This window comes from Stenella coeruleoalba (genome assembly GCF_951394435.1).
Source record: "Stenella coeruleoalba genome assembly, chromosome: 16".
NCBI classification, from domain to species: Eukaryota; Metazoa; Chordata; class Mammalia; order Artiodactyla; family Delphinidae; genus Stenella; species Stenella coeruleoalba.
Window position 1 is genome coordinate 69,489,626 of NC_137162.1, and position 12,879 is coordinate 69,502,504.

General features: G+C 38.5%; 1 long non-coding RNA gene across 9 annotated transcripts in view; it reads left to right on the forward strand.

Moving 5' to 3' along the window:
* LOC307175547 overlaps positions 1-12,879 on the forward strand; it is a 407,817-nt gene that overhangs the window by 248,826 nt on the left and 146,112 nt on the right. For 8 of the 9 annotated variants that reach the window (XR_013824357.1, XR_013824358.1, XR_013824359.1 and 5 more), the window contains one exon: positions 2,970-3,070. The exons of the other annotated variant lie outside the window; for it this stretch is intronic. This is a non-coding gene — a long non-coding RNA (uncharacterized lncRNA). The remainder of the gene's footprint in view (positions 1-2,969; positions 3,071-12,879) is intronic. 9 annotated transcript variants of the gene reach the window in all.

Sequence of the window (12,879 nt, forward strand, 5' to 3'; positions counted from 1 at the left end):
TCCAGAGACATATGCTATGGTGGAAAAAGAACAATTTTCAGAATCATAGAAGAGATGGGACTGTGTGATTGGTGAGTTCTACTTAGAATCCCAGCTCCATCTCTTAGTGGTTTTGAGCCAATTGGTTAACCTACCCAGGTTTCACTTTATCTATGGAAAAATGATAATAATGACTACTCTTTGGACTGGCTATGAGGATTCAATCAGTTGCTATATGTAAGATCTGGGCACCTAGGAAGTCCCTAAGAATATGTTAATCTTATTCCCGCAAGGTCCCTAGACAATTATTATTCCATGAAGGGCGTCACAGAGCAATGCAATAAACGTAGAATTTTATTTTATTTCCCAGAAACAGCATTGTACATTTTAGGATGTCCAAGAAACCAGTGGTTTAAATGCACTTAAGATTTATTGAAATGATTATTCTACAACATTATCGGTGTCAATCTCCCATCTGGACTACTTGGTTAAAGTCTTTTATTCCAGCCAAATATCAGGTCAACAGACAGTAATGAGAATGAGTACCATGTCTGGAATTTGACATTGAGCCCTAAGACTGTAACAGCCAGTCAAGCATGCTAGGCATGCACTTGGGTACAGCCTGTCATGGTCTGCAGTATTAACATTTGCCCTGTCCAATGGGGTGGGTCCAATGAGATGGATACCCATGAGTTTCCATGTAACATTCATTACAACAATTTTGGAAACCCAGTGTGTGCTTCATTGAATTTTACTAAAGTAGAATGAATGGGACCTTCTCAGTTCTATTTTGAACTCACTGTGTGTTATTCTTCCCTTTATTGCACATTTATAGCATTAGGATTAGAAGAAAATTCCTGTATCCTATCTAGTATTTAGTGCTCCATGTTGTGGTTTCTTTATTATATATGACTGGACTATTTTCTAATTTCTGTTAGTTATTTCAGGAGGCTAGGGGTGTGAGAGCTACAGGGTGCTCCTTACTTTTTCCAAAATTATTTCAAGTTTTCCATGAACAATCTAGCAAATCAAGATTGAACCACTGTTGAACATCATCACCATGTTATCCATATCCTAAAACCTTTCTCCAGAGGTTCATAGTATTTTCACAGATGTGATGTCAGGCTTTCTCAAAATGGAAAGGTAAGATCTTGCCCCATTATAACCCCACTTTTAACATGGGGGTGAACTCTACTTGAGCTAGTATTATGTACATATGTGGAATGAATCCCACTGATCCTGACATCTGAGAATTTTCTCTAAGCTGACAAGCTTTAGAAAGGAGTCAGCCAACCAGAATGCCTGATATTTGCTTCCTATTTCAGAGGCCCTTTTATGCTTACTGGCCCCAACCAAGTGGACTTGTCAGCTTTGATCTGCCAAAACCAAGTGTGAAGTCAGTGGGAACGCTGAACCTAGTTATCAGATGGGCATTTTGATAGAGTGATAGTAATAAAATCTATATGAAGAAGTCTATCACTGAAATGAGTATCACTTTTAAATACTTTGTACCTCATTTTTAAAGTTTACACAGCACTTTCTAGGATATTAGCTTATATAATCTCTGCAAGTCAATGGGGAGTAAATTACCATCATTATATTATAAATGAGAAAGTACAAAGCTTAAGAGGTTAAGCAGTTTGCTCAAGAATACACAGCTAGGAAATGTCAGCTGGAACTGGACTCCCTGTCCTCAGGATTCAAATTCCCTGCTCTCCTCCCTCCACTAAGGTCTTCCAATTCCTTTGCCCTATAGATATACTTATTCATTAGTTCATTACATCAGCTACCTACTTTTTCTGTTCATGCTATTTTACCTTATTACTAGACTCCTGATTTTCAAGTAGCTGATGGGCCGTGGGTCCTCAAAAAATTACTAAAGTCCAAAATTGACTCTTTTGAAGAAGATGGGAAGAAGATTTGTAGAAATAAAAATTAAGTCAGAATACATGTAGTTCTGGGGCTTAATAGCAAAAGAAGACATTTAATTATATCTTAAACTCCTTTGTAAGGTTTACATTAAACCCTTCCTACTCTTTAAAACCTATCTTGGTGGACTTCCCTGGTGGTCCAGTGGATAAGAATCCATGCTCCCAATGCAGGGGGTCCACGTTCGATCCCTGGTCAGGGAACTAGATCCCACATGCCGCAACGAAGAGTTTGCACGCCGCAACGAAGAGTTTGCACGCCGCAACGAAGAGTTTGCATGCCGCAACTGAAGATCCCACATGCCGCAACTAAAGATCCCGCATACTGCAACTAAAGATTCCTCATGCTGCAACGAAGATCCCGCATGCCGCAACTAAGACCCAGCATAGCCAAATAAATAAACATTTTTAAAAAATAAATAAATAGGGCTTCCCTGGTGGCGCAGTGGTTGAGAGTCCGCCTGCTGATGCAGGGGACACAGGTTTGTGCTCCGGTCCGGGAAGATCCCGCATGCCACGGAGCAGCTGGGCTCGTGAGCCATGGCCGCTGAGCCTGCGCGTCGGAGCCTGTGCTCTGCAACAGGAGAGGCCACAACAGTGAGAGGCCCGTGTACTGCAAAAAAAAATAATAAAATAATAAAATAATAAATAAATAAGTAAATAAAATAAAAATGAAACCTATCCTGTTCATCCCAAACCATAGTGGGATCCTTCAACATTTACTATCTAGGCCATTCACTTGTATTTCATGATGAATGCCTGTGTACCTATTATTATTATTATTGTCTCACAATTATTTAATTTTTCATATATGAATTGCCTCTCAACTAGAGGCTAAACTTATAGAAAGAAAGCAGGGGCCATGACTTAAACTTTTCTCAATTCCTTAGACTTAAGGTTGCCCATAAGGATTGTTCTAAAAAATGGGCCAGGGAAAATATATTGTTATAGCTATGATAATTGGTTAACATGACTCTGATTTTGTTGGGGGGTCATGTGATCCAGAAATGCCAATGAGATATAAGTAGATTAGTTCTGAAAAAGCTTTTGTTCTCTCTTCAGATGGATAGGGAGAAAAGAACTTGCTGACCCATCCCTCTCCTTCTTCCTGACCTGATGTGGATATATGGCCTGGTCCTGTGGCTGCCACCATGTGACATGAGGTACAAAACATTAGATTGGAAAGACAACAGCCAAAAATGGTAGGGCAGAAAAATAGAAAGAAAAATACTGTCTTTGATGACATCAGTGAACAGCTACATCAGTACCAGCAGTCACCTCTCTCCAGTCTTCTTGTTAATGAGATATTACACGTCTGTATTGTTTAGGCCATTTTTTAACTTGGACTATGTATTACTGTTTCATACTGAAGTTGATACACGCATCTTTCTGAGAGCTTCCTAAGACACACACTGAGTTATGGTGAAAAATATATTCAAATTATATCCCCACATTAAATGCAAAATTAGATTTCATATGGTTGTTTCTTGTAGCACCTATTAATGTATACCTAGGATATAATACCAAACCCTAATTCAGTGAAAACAATTATATAACAGATATAGGGCCATGGGGTCTTAATAGTTTTTTGTTGTTGTTGTTGAGCTTTGAAGTCATATAAACAATAAATAATATTTTTTATTTCTTCTTCTAAGGAATTTTGACCCATCTAGTTTGCCATACAATTAATGGAGGACAAAACATAGTTCCCCTATTATATAATTTAAAGTTTCATAATAGAAACAAATCACTGTACTATGGAAACTTCCCAAAATATTTCTGACGGAAAGAGGTTTTAGGGTCTGAATTTATCTACTTTACCAGTCTTCTTCGATTCCATTAATTAAATCATTGCTTAACTCTGTCTTTTTCTTGGTTAGATGAAGTTCGGAGAAGGTCATTTAATTGGGTATTAATCTATCAGACAAAACCAGCTGGCCCATTGCTGAATTAGAGAAAAAGGAAATACTGACTCAACCCATTTGAGAAGAGAGCAGCGTGGGCAGGGAGGGTCAACCTTACACATCTTTTATTGCAGAATAGTTTCAAATCTCTTGAGACTGGATGAGTGGGAGAGAATGGATTATGCTTCTGAAGTAGAAGCTATCTAGGACAGGAAAACAACCCTTTAGTACAGGAAATGAGTGAGAGCCTGCCTTCCACACAGGCCACCATTTGACCATTTTGGTATCTGTGCAGCAATTAGAGGTTTCTGAGCCTTAAGAATCAACAGTCATTAATATAAAACTGGAACTAATCTTAGCCTTGGCACTTTGTCTTGAGAACAGAATTGGTCCTGCGATCCATAAGTGACTCATTGAGGAAATACTTGGGCATGCCGCACAACATGAGGGCAATATTTTAACAATACACAAACATGTATTACATGGGGAAAAATCATAAATGAAAGGAAAATAAATTAAGGAGTCAAGAAACCAGAAGGAGGCTTACAGCAAGAGGCAGATACCATTACCCTGGAAGTGAAACACCAGCACTTTGGAAACAAAACATATGTGCTGGAATCATCAATGAACTTAAAATGAGTCTTAAGAAATACCCACACCAGTTTGCCTTCACTTCCTTTTGTGTTTACCACATGCCAAATTGTTGAATATAAAGTGTCCTAATGGATGTAAGAGCATTTTACAAATTAAATGCTCTGAAAATATAAGCCATTAACGTCATTATTGGGGAAGAGGAGACCACCATGTTACTCGGATTATGATGTCTAATAGCCAGATAGTTTTCCCAGAAGGAAGCAATGAAACTCTAAACAAAATTTAAAAAAAATTTTTTTCACTGTTTGGTCTTGAACTGGGTTATAGCTTGTTACCAATAAGAATCTCTTTTCACGGGCTTCCCTGGTGGTGCAGTGGTTAAGAATCCGCCTGCCAATGCAGGGAACACAGGTTCGAGCCCTGGTCCGGGAAGATCCCACATACTGCAGAGCAACTAAGCCTGTGTGCCACAACTACTGAGCCTGCGTTCTACAGCCCATGAGCCACAACTACTGAGCCCACGTGCTGCAACTACTGAAGGCTGCGCACCTAGAGCCCATGCTCTGCAACAAGGGAAGCCACCACAGTGAGAAGCCCACACACCACAACGAAGAGTAGCCCCCACTTGCCACAACTAGAGAAAGCCCACACGCAGCAACGAAGACCCAACACAGCCCAAAATAAATAAATAATTAATTTTAAAAAAAGAATCTCTTTTCAACATCAAGAGTGCTAGAACTGTAGTAACCAGGAAGGAGAATATTTGTATTTTTCTGCAGTATTTCAGAGGAACTGAAAGAATCTGAGCCATGACCCACAGTGCCTAGGCCAGAGGTGGCAAATAAACAAAGTATTGCCTTTCTCCCTCTCATGCTCATGGAAGTCACTGATAATCAATCATGGCACTCTGCTGATCTCATCAGCAGCCTTAGAATTCTTGTCCACACAGCCTTCCAGGAAGCCACTATCAACTAGTCAGTACACTGAGCTGAAAACCCAACTGCTGTCTTGGCCCTAGGTGGTTTAGAGTGATATTTTAGTTCTCCACCCAGCCTGTTGGTGGAGTGGCTCCAACTCTGTGGAGCACATCAAAAAGAGATGTCCAGGGCTTCCTTGGTGGCGCAGTGGTTGAGAGTCCGCCTGCCGATGCAGGGGACACGGGTTCGTGCCCCGGTCCGGGAGGATCCCACATGCCGCGGAGCGGCTAGGCCCATGAGCCATGGCCGCTGAGCCTGCGCATCCGGAGCCTGTGCTCCGCAATGGGAGAGGCCACAACAGTGAGAGGCCCGTGTACCGCAAGAAAAAAAACAAAAAAACAACAAAAAAAGAGATGTCCATTTAAGGAATAATAATTATGTCAGTGATAACAAATATCAAGTGCAACAATAATGGTAATACTAACGTCTACCATTTACTTAGCCGTTACTATGCTCCAGGAACTGGTTGCAATGCTTTACATAGTATTATTAGCTCCATCTTACAGAGGAGAGAACTGAGACAGAGTAAGTGAATAACTTGTGGAGACTCATGGGATTTAAACCGGCTTGTCTTTGACTGCAGGGCCCATATTGTTAACCACATCATGAACAGAACCTGAGGTACAACTGGGGACTTTATAACATGGTTTATTATCTGCATCCATATTAGAGCCTTCTGTGAAGTAGAGAAGGAATTCTCCCCCTCCTTTTCTTAAGGAAGCTGGTGGCTCTGGCTCCATCCTGAGAAGTTGATGTTTGCTGGAAGTTTATTGTTACTCTAGACAGTGCAGAGAGAAATCCAGTCATCTCAGACTTCAAAGTATTTATTTAAACTCAACAAAGTTCACACAGTTTATACAAAAAGATTTTTACAGGAAATTAAGATGTCATTTCTCTGTTTTCTCTGTTCTGCATGTACAGTCATCCTCCACCCTACCCGACCCCAGGGCATGGCCAGTTATCACAAAGGCGGAGCATGTACAGATCTCAGTCAGGGCAAAAGAGTCTTCAAACACAGCGGGTAAACCAATCAGACTTCCTGGAGTTGCAAGACCTATTTTAGGAAGTGTTCTCTTAGAAAATGAGAATTTTATACAGATGCTAGATAATAGTCCAGACTTGGTCACATCCGGGACACGACTCAAGTTTGGTCTTTCCGGAAGCATCCTTATGGATATGGGAACACAGCCAGTAGAGGGAAAATAACACAGAGTTTTACAGTTTTCCAAGTCTTGCTGTGGCAAATAAAGGCAAAATTAAGACAACCAACTTGAAAGTGATAGATCTCACTTTATCACTAAAACCCAACATCTTTAGGATTTCCCTCTGTTCAACAAAGATTACTCAAAGTGTGATAATGAGATAATTCGCGGAGAATATCTAATTATTGAATCATTCTCTTATTACTGAATTTTAGAAGGACCAGGTAAATTTCTTCCGATGGAGTGGGCAAAATTGTTTTTAGTAACTTCTGTTTTTATTTGTGCTCTATTCCTTTCTCTGTGTTCCCCCACCTCTGTCCTGCACTGCTGCCCAACCCCCCAACCCCCAGCCCATGGATTCTTTGCTGCCTCTAATCTCTTTTTCTATCTCTCCATTAAAGTTCTCATCAAAATTTATCTTCCCTGGGTCCCTTCCCTTTAGGTCTTACACTTTTCTAAAGGACCAATAAATTAAGTCTAGCCAAAATATTGATCCAGATTTAATAACCTTGATATTTCTAGCAACATGTTAGGGCTTGTGGGGAAATGAATTGGAGTAGGGGGAAAGGGCTTTCTGATTCTCACCTGAAAACTAAATTATTTAGGCAGACAGCCCTCTGACTATGAATAGGGACAGTACCAATGCTGAATTGAGGTTCATTGAGGTCTTCCAAGCTGTCCCTTTCTAGCACTGAATTTCTTAAACACAAATGAAGAAAGAGATAAAAGATTCCCTACCTAAGCACACCCTGAACCACATCCCCCAACCATCCTACACCTCCAACTGGAAATGATGCACACAGCTAAAAAGCTAGAGGCAAAGGTTACTGCCAAACTCCCGCCAACCCCAAGTAGAGGGCGGCTTCCGTGTGTCTATGCTGCAGTGTGGAAAGCAGCAGTCCCGTCATGCAGGGGACATCTGTGACTAGTGGCAGTTGAGCCATTGAGAGGAACAATTACAAGGACCTGCTGACGTCAATACTTGGAAAAGAGCTCTGCCTGTTTTAGAAAGCTGCTGTCCATTGTATTAAGCAACATCACTTAAAGTAATTGAGGTGATCTATATGTATAATAATAGCCAGAGTGCTTGTAATTTCTGTTCCTGCTTCACAAGTGCATGAATGCAGTGAGCTAACCAGAGTTGCTATGCTCAGAAAAATTATTACAGGAGAATTTTTCTCTGCTCCTCTCCCTCTCTAATGTTGTTTCTAATCTTGGCTACTATTTCTTTTTTTTTAATTTTTTAATTGTGTTCTTTTTCTTTGGCTGCGTCAGGTCTTAGTTGTGGCACAGGGGCTCAGTAGTTGTGGTGCACGGGCTCAGTAGTTGTGGCGCACGGACTTAGTTGCCCCGCGGCGTGTGGGATCTTAGTTCCCTGACCAGGGATCGAACCCACATCCCCTGCATTGGAAGGCAGATTCTTAACCATTGGACCACCAGGGGAGTCCCTTGACTACTATTTCTTGTCTTTGATTATATATATAAAATATTGATAAAGATCATCTCAATCGAAATTTAAAATATTCATGTACATTTATTCAGGAAGTGATCAGTATGCAGCACAAATGAGAAGAGGACAGTGGGGTTTCGAGTAGAAGGAAGACTGTGTTTTGTATCAAACAGACCTAAATTCAATTTTCTACATTTCTAATGAATGAACCAAATATGAACCCTAAGGATTTGTGTTTTGTGGAAAAACTAACATACTGGCCAGAGAACATACTTGTTGTGTACTGATTTAAACTCTTCACAGTGCCAATGTTATTTCTATTACCAGTGGAGAAATCAAGTCTTAAGTGGTTAATAGCTGTCGTTTCTTCAGCACCTACTAGGTGCCAGGTGATGTATGAGTAAGTCCTGCTATTAATCTCATTTTATAGGTGAGGAAACAGGTTCCAAACTAGAAGGGTGGAGCCAGGATTCAAATGCATGCAATGTTGAGTCCACATCCAAATGCTCTTACCCACTAAACCTAGGTACTTTGTAGGGCAGTTATAAAGCTCTTCTGCAGTTCAAGCCAACTGACCTATCTTCAAACCCCATTGTTGTCTTTTATTAAATGTGTGACCTTTTGTCAAGTTACTTAATCACTCTCTTCCAAAAAAATTTTTTACACTCGTGTGATATTGTTTCAGTTCTGTCTGCCTTGTGTTTCATAATTTTTCTTTTTATGAGTAGTGTTTCTTCATTTATATCTGAAATGCCAAGTGTACATTTTTGTTCTGTTTTCTTTATTTTTTACGTTAGCATCCAGTAAAATTGACTTTTTTGATGTATGTATTCTATGCATTTTAACACACATATTGATTCCTGTAACCTTCATGACAAACAGTTACAGAATAGGTCCATCACCATCAAAATTCCCTATGCTGCCACCTTTTTAGTCACAGCCTCCTTTTAGTCACAGCCTCCTCCTAACCCTATCCGCTGGCCAGCATCGATCTTTTCTCCATCATCTTTGTTTTTTCTTTTCTAGAATGTCATATAATAGGAGTCATACAGTAAGTATGACTAGTTTGAGACTAGTTTCTTTCACTTAGCATAATGTCTTTAATATTCACCCATGTTGTTGCATGTATCACTAATTCATTCCTTTTTATTACTGGGCAGTATTTCATTATACCACAATTTGTTTATCCATTGACATGTTAAAGGACATTTGGGTTGTTTCCAGTTTTTGGCAATAATGAATAGAGCTGCTATAAATGTTCATGTACAAATTTTTATTTGAACATAATTTTCATTTCTCTAGGAGTGCAACTGCTGGGTCATAAGTTAAGTATATGTTTAACATTATAAAAAACGACCAAGCTGTTTTTCATAGCAGTTGTACCATTTTTTTTCACTCCGACCTGCAATATACGACAGTTCTGGTTGTTCTGCAATCTTATCAGCACTTGGTATTGTCAATTTTTTTTTTAATTTTAGTTAATCTAACAGGTGTGGTGGTATCTCATCATGGTTTTCACTTCCATGTCCATAACAGTTAGTGGTGTTGGGCATCTTTTCCTGTTTTATATGCCATCTGTATATCATCTTTGGTGAAATATAGTTCAAGTCCTTCACATATTTTTTAATTGGGTATTACTGTTGAGTTTTGAGAGTTGTTTATATATTCTGGGTATACAAGTCCTTTGTCATGTATGTGACTTGCAAATATTTCTCCCAGCATATAGCTTGGCTTTTCCTTCTCTTAACAGTGTGTTTTACAGAGCAGAAGTTTTTAATGTTGATGAAGTTTGTCTTATCCTTTTTTTTTTCTTTTTATGGGTCATGCTTTTTGTGTCATATCTAAGAATGTTTTGCCTAACTCCAGATCATTAAGATCTTCTATGTTTTCTTTTAAAAGTTTTATAGTTTTATATTTTACACTTAAGCTTATCTATCATCCATTTTGGATATTTTTATTTGTATTGTGCCATGAGGTTTATGTCAGGGTTCATTTTTTTGTTTGTTTTTTGTTTTTGTTTTTGCTTATGGGTATCCAATTGTTCCATCATCGTTTGTTGAGAAAACTGTCTGTTGCATTTTCACTTTGGTCAAATATCAATTGACTGTCATTCTGTGCATCTTTTTCTGAACTCTCTGTTCTGTTCCACTGATTTATGTGTATATCCTTTCACCAATACCACTCATTTTAATTACTGTAGCTTCATAGTAAGTCTTAAAAACAGGAAGTATCAGTCCTCCAACTTTGTTCTTCTTTTTCAAAATTGTTTGGGCTAATTTAGTTCCTTTCCTTTTCCATATAAATATTAGAATCATCTTTTCTGAATTTACCAAGAAAAAAAAAATCCAGCTGGGATTGCATTAAATCTATAGATCAATTTGGGAAGAATTAACATCTTAACTCTACTGGAGTCTTCCAATCCATTGAGAACAATCCAGGAGATTCAAGAGAACACAGTATGTCTCCTTTATTTAGGTCTTCTTTGATTTCTTTCATCAGCATTTTGTTGATTTAAGCCTGCACATGATTTTTATTTTTATTGTTTAATTTTATTTACTTATTTGGCTGCACCATGTGGCTTTTGGGATCTTAGTTCCCTGACCAGGGATCAAAGCCGGGGCCCTGGCAGTGAAAGTGTCTAGTCCTAACTGCTGGACAGCCAGAGAATTCCCCTGCACATGATTTTTAGATTTATACCTAAGTATTTCTGTTTTTTGAGCTATATAAATTGCTATTGTTTTGTTTATTTCTGTTTCAATTTGTTCATTGTTGGCATATATAAATATTATTGATGTTGACTTTCTATCTTGCAATCTTGATAAACTCAGCTGTAGAAACTTTCATATAGATTCTATGGGATTTTCTATATAGGTAATTTTCTATATAGACAATGTCATCTGTGAATAGGGATGTTTTAGGGAAGGTTGTTTTACTTCTTCCTGTTCAAACCATATGTCCTGTATTTATTTTTCTTTTTTGTTTTGCATTATCTGGATCTTCCAGTATAATGATGAATAAGATTGGTGAGAGTAAAATCCTTGCTTTGTTTCCAGTTTGGAGGGATAGGATTTATTTTCTCACCATTGAGTATGTTGTCTTAGGAGTTTTGTAGATGCCCTTAATGATGCCAAGGAAGTTTCCTTCTGTTTGTAGCTTGCTGAATGTTTTTATCATAAACTGATGTTACGTTTTGCGAAGTGTTTTTTTCTTCATCAACTGATATGATTATGTGTCTTTTATCTTCTTTGATCTATTACAGTGATTTATTTTATTTAAATTTAGTTTTTTCATTGTGGTAAAATATACATAACACAAAACTTAACATCTTAACCATTTTTAAGTGTGCCGTTCAGTGTCATTAGGTATAGTCACATTGTTGTGCAACCAACACCACCATCAACCTCAAGAATTTTTTTCATCTTTGCAACACATTTAGTTTTATACTCCCACTTTACCAACGCTTCCTGTCTCCCAGAGCTTCAATCCCTTTACCCTTTCTCATCCTCCATCACCCACTTTGTATCAATTATCTATTGCTATGTAACAAGCCATTTTTTGAGCTCACAATTCTGGTAGGTGATTCTTCTGGTCTAGATCTGGACTCAGATGATATAAGCTAGGCTCGGTCCTGAGTTTGCAGTCAATTGATCAGTTTATTGGGGTTTGGCTGGTCTTTGATGGCCTCATTCACATGTCTAGCAGTAGGCTAGGTAGATGGCAGATATGACAAGAGTGATTGGGTCTAGTGATTTTCATTCTACCAGTAGGATACTCAAAGCTTATTCATATATTGATGATGGCAGGATCCTAAGAGTACTGAGAGGTCAAGCCCCAATGCTTAAATGCTTTTCAAGCCTCTATTTGTTTCACATTTCTAATATCCCATTAACCAAAGCAAGCCAAATGGCCAGAATCGGTGTAGGAGAGAACTTTTTTTTCCCAGCTTTACTGAGGTGTAACAAAGAAAATTGGTAAGATGTAACAAAGAAAAGTGGTAAGATGTACAATGTAATGATTTGATATATGTATACTTTGTGAAATGATTGCTACAATCAATTTACTACATCCATCACCTCACATAGTTGGCATTTTTGTGTATGTGAATCTACTCTCTTAGCAAATTTCAAGTATACAATACAGCATTGTTAACTATAGTCACCATGTTATACGTTAAATCCCCAGAATGCTCCTAGGTGAAAGTCTGTGCTCTGTAACCAACATATCCTCATTTTCCCCACACCACCCCTGCTCCCCACTGCCCCTGGCAACCACCATTCTACTCTCTGTTTCTATGAGTTCAACATTTTTAGGTTCCACATGTAAATGATACCATACAGTATTTGTCTTTCTCTGTCTGACTTATTTCACTTGTCATAAAGCCCTCCAGGTTCATCCATGTTGTCACAGATGGCAGGATTTCCTTCTTTTTTTTTACAGCTGAATAATAGTCTGTAGTATATATGTATGCCACAATTTCTTTATGCATTAATCCATCAGTGGACACTTAGGTTGTTTCCATATCTTGTCCTTTGTGAATAGTGCAATGAACATGGATGTACAGATATCTCTTATGAGATACTGATTTTGTTTCCTTTGTATAAATACGCAGTAATGAGATTGCTAAGATCATATGGTAGGTGTTTAAAAAATTTTTTTTGAGGAACTTCCAAACTGTTTTCCATAGTGTCTGTACCAATTTACATTCCCAGCAACAGTGTGCAAGGCTTCCCTTTTCTCCACATCCTCACTACCATTTGTTATCTCTTGGTTTTTATTTTTGTTTTTTGACGTTAACCATTCTAACAGATGTGAGGTGATATCATTGTGGTTTTAATTAGCACTTCT